The sequence below is a fragment of the Tupaia chinensis genome, unplaced genomic scaffold (assembly GCF_000334495.1).
Source record: "Tupaia chinensis unplaced genomic scaffold, TupChi_1.0 Scaffold000392_1, whole genome shotgun sequence".
NCBI classification, from domain to species: Eukaryota; Metazoa; Chordata; class Mammalia; order Scandentia; family Tupaiidae; genus Tupaia; species Tupaia belangeri.
In genome coordinates, this window is record NW_006159894.1 from 1826358 (window position 1) to 1830835 (window position 4478).

Consider the following 4478-nt stretch of genomic DNA (forward strand, 5'->3'; position numbering starts at 1 on the left):
TTTCACAATTCATATTTGATACATTTTAATTTTTCCATTGAATAGTTGGAGAGACAAATATACTTTGATGGCGCATTCTCTTTTTCACATTTCTCTTTCCTGCTAACATACTCACACTACACACACATGATGGTTACTTAGTCTGCTTCTGTTTTCTTTCATTTTTTTAAAAAATTTTTTTATTTAAGAAACTTTAAATTTGTTATAGGGCATGTGCACTTGCCAGAAAGAGACAGAGAGAGAGAGAGAATGGGAAAGTGAGAAAGTGAGTAATCCACCCCCCCGGAAGGATGGTCACACCACAATCCCTTCTTCTACATTCTCCTTTCAGGATTCTAGCCATGTACACACATGCATCGGTGTATTTTTCAAGACATTAGGTTTGGGACTTGAACCACCAAATCAGTCATGTGGGATCCAGTCGCCTTAACCACCATGCCACCGGCTGATCCCTTTGGTCTGTTATTGAATTATTACAGCCTAAATTGCTGTGGAGTCTCAGAAGCAGTGTGACACGCAGAAAGAATGTGAGGTTTGGAACCAAAGGGTCAGAGTGTGAATTTCAGTTTTCATACCTATCGGGTGACTTGAAGCAAGTCATTAAACTACTTGGATTACTTGTTTTATCAGTTCCCTATCACAGCTCTAATAAATGACCACAGACTTGGGACCAGCAGTTGGCGTAATGACCACAGACTTATTGACTTAACAACACATACTTATTCTTGTAGCATTCTGGAGGTCAGAAGTCCAAAACCAGTTTCACTGAGTTGAAATCAGAGTGCTGGCAGGGTCAAGGTCCCTCTAGAGGCTCTAGGGGAGAGTCACATTTTCTTCCTACAGCTGTCGTGTTCCTTGCTTAATAACACTGTCCTCCCTCTTCAAAACCAGTAGCATAGCAGCTTGGTTCAATGCCGTCTTTCTTGTCAAATCTTCCTCTGCTTCATTCAGAGAAGGATATTATGATTGCATTTAAGGAACATTTCGATAATCCAGAGTAATGTCATCTTGAGATCTTTTACTTAATTGAATCTGTGACGTGTCTTTCACCACAGAAGGGAACATTCACGGCATCCAGGGATAAGGGGTTAGACAATAGGGGCGGGGGGCATTATTTAGTCTACACACTCACCTTTTAAGAATTCCTATCCTAGAGAACACACAAATGAAAAAAGTAAACACTGTGAAAATACACATAGTGGAAGTCAGTATCACTGAGCCTAGAAGAGGGAGGATCTGCCCCGTTGTCTGGTCTTTCCCCCAGTGGACACACAGAGGATGATGGAGCCAGGACTGATGTGGCTGAGGTATGCCCAAGGGCTGAGGGGTCCACAGGTGCCAGTGACCCTGCTCAAAGGATGACTCCAGGCAAGCTCAGAGCAAGGTGTGAGATATTTCAAGAAAAGGCACCTGAGTACCCACGATAAGGAGGACAACCCCACTTTATGATCTCCCTTTGAGCATTATGTGGATTAGTGCTTCCCGTATTGCAAAATTATTTTTACCACTTAGAGATCCAATAGTGCCTGGTAACCTCATAACACTGGGTTGTGGTGGGACGAGTCTCAATCCAGTCTTTATTTTTTATTTTATTTATTTTATTATTATTATTATTTTTTGTCATTTGAATTCAATCGCAAGACTTTATTTCAAGATTCTGTTCCAGATGCCTTTCCATGGCATACGTCACATCATCGCATCTTCATACTTGAAGGGAAAAACTCCTTAACGAGGTCACCATATTTGGGGTTGCTACTTTTAGCATAAGCTTTTGTTCTTCTATAAGAAGTACCACAATGGATTCAAAGTACAGAAATATCAATGTTATTTCCACTAAGTAATCATTTAAGAGTCACCGATAAATCGAAATGTGACAGGACGCGTTGCTACTTTCGGATTGCTTTCCCCAACCCAGGTGCTTGTAGATGATGTCAAATATTTGGTACAGGTGACTTGACTTGAAGTAGTCCATGAAAACGGCATTTACTCTGGGATCATAAAATTACTTCTGGATAGTCATAAAGTCTGTTTTTAACTTTTGCCATCAAAAGCTACTTTCTTGTTCCCCTGACAAGTAACATTTTTCCGTTTAGCTTTAGCTTTTTCTAAGAAATATTTTGGAGTTGTACTAACGCTCTCTCTTTCCAATGGTTTCTTAATCATCCTTTTCTTTTCTTTGCTTAGTAGTTTTTGGAAGCCTTTGATATATTCTGGTACGGGACAACCGGCCTGCTGTATAACATTGGCAACACTTCTTAATAATGGTTTATCATCTTGGGTGAAAAATGTAACAGCTTTCCCCTTATGTCCTGCTCTTCCAGTTCGACCTATCCTGTAGATATATTCCACTGAGCTGGTTGATCACCAAGTTCACACCTTTAAAATTGATCCCTCTTGCTAGCAAGGCTGTACAAATAAGGACCCAGATTTTTCCTGCTCTGAAGCTGTGGACTGTGTTATCCCTCTGGGTAAGAGAACATATATTAAATGCCTTTTAGTATGACTCTAGGAATGAAAAAGAGGCACTTCATAAATGTAATGTCAATATTGTACTTTTTTTTTTTTTTTTTTGGAGAGGTTTTTGCTATAGGGTGTGTGTGCTCACCAAAAAGACACTGGTTGAGCTTGCACCACTGTTCAACATCATATGCAAAAGTTGCACTGAACATAGCTCTTCTGACCTTGTGGGTGTGCAGGCTAGGAAAATGGAAGCCAGCTGGTCTCTGAAGCCAGTTTTGCCATCTTCAAACAGTTTGTCTGACTCATCTACCACCAGCCACTCAACACTCGTTAAGTCTATTCCTGGTGGATCCTGCTTTAATAAATAGATTAGTCGATTTGGAGTCGTCACAAGAATATCAAACTTCTTAGATGATTTAGGTCCAAATTTCTTGGCTGCTACTGCTGCTTTATGGATCATGTGTATTCTGAATCCTATTCCGTCAGAGATTTTTATTAACTCCCAGTGAATGTGGCTAGCAAGTTCTTGTGTTGGTGATATAATCAGGGCTCTGCAAACTTTGTTTGCAGGTTGTTTCAGCTGCATTAAAATAGGAATGCTAAAAGCCAAAGTTTTTCCAGATCCAGTAGGAGCAGAAGCCAGGAGTTCTCGACCATGTAGCATAACTGGAAACCTGCATCTAGAATGTTCTGAAGCAGTTGAGAATTGATTTTATATTCCTGATCAAGTTGTTGAAACGTAGCAATTGGGTCGGGAAGATCAGTTCCTTGGACATGAATTTTGTGTTTATTCCGGATGAAGTTTATCTTTTCCTGTCTGAGATGTTCCAACTTTCCTGAGGTCAGTTTATGTTCTCCTTTAACTTTTTTATCTTCAATCTTTGCTTCCACAGATGACATCCACTGTATAGTAGTGCCTTCTTCTTCAACAGTAACTTCTGAAGTCATCTTCTTTTTCTTCCTTTTCCTTTTATTCTGTTACTCCTTCCCTGCAGTTAGGTGCTCTTCTTTTTCATCTTCATTTTGGACCTCTTGATGTGTTCCTGGTGCTCCACTCTCAACTGGGACAGATTTCTTGTTTCCAAAAAAGTCTAATCCCTGCAGCCCCTCCGATGATTCAAAGTTATATTTCCTTTTTCCTACCTGGAATAGAGCTGCGTCTGCGGAGAAGCATCTCACGTTAAACCTGGCCCCTGCGCCCAGCTGGTGAAACAGGTCGTAAGTGTCCATCTTTACCTTTCCCAGAAAGCTCCCAGTCTTTATTATTTTTTTTAAGAGAGATTTTTGCTATAGGTAGTGTGCGCTCAGTGAAGACACACAGAGAGACAGAAAGTGAATCACCCTACCCCAGGGGGTGGCCACACCACAATCCCTTCTCCTCCAATTCTCCTCTCGAGATTTTGGGCATTCCCATACACATGCCCAGTGTGTTTTAAGCCGCCAGGTCTGGGACTCGATCACAGTTGACTATGTGGAAGTACAACGACGTAACCATTATGTCATCTGCTGGTCCTTCCATCCAGCCTTAATGCCCTTGGGGTCCCAGCCCTAGCAACAACAGCAAATGTCTTCACCTTTTCCTTGAACTATCTGCTCACCAGACAGTCATGGTGTTACATAGAAAGAGAAGACACACAAATGTCCTTTGTGTTCAAGTAGGCAGTGTGGTCACATGCCCTGTGGGTTATTAATCTTCACTTAATCTTTCTTCCCCACAAAGTGTTCTTATCCTGGAAAATGAGATTATTCCCCAGCATGCTTAGGGAATGGGGCTGGGACCAGCCTATGCTCGTTCACCCTCTGGCCTCTGGGGGAGTAAGTGCTGGTGCTCAGAGGCGGTGCGGATCACACAGAGGACCAGGAAGGGTGATCTCACAGGCCCACAGTCTCTGAGGGTGGCTCTCGGCTGCAGAAGCCAGGGGAGGAGACCAGGCCTGAAGAGGGGCTCTCCCAGGGAGCACCACAGTCCCCAAGATGCAGTTACAATACCATGGATGCCTGTGAGCTGGAGCTGGCTG

General features: G+C 42.3%; 1 pseudogene; it reads right to left on the reverse strand.

Moving 5' to 3' along the window:
- Positions 1-2031: 2031 nt before the first annotated feature.
- Positions 2032-3690, reverse strand: LOC102476076 (putative ATP-dependent RNA helicase DDX52 pseudogene; annotated as a pseudogene).
- Between the last annotated feature and the right edge of the window lie 788 nt (positions 3691-4478).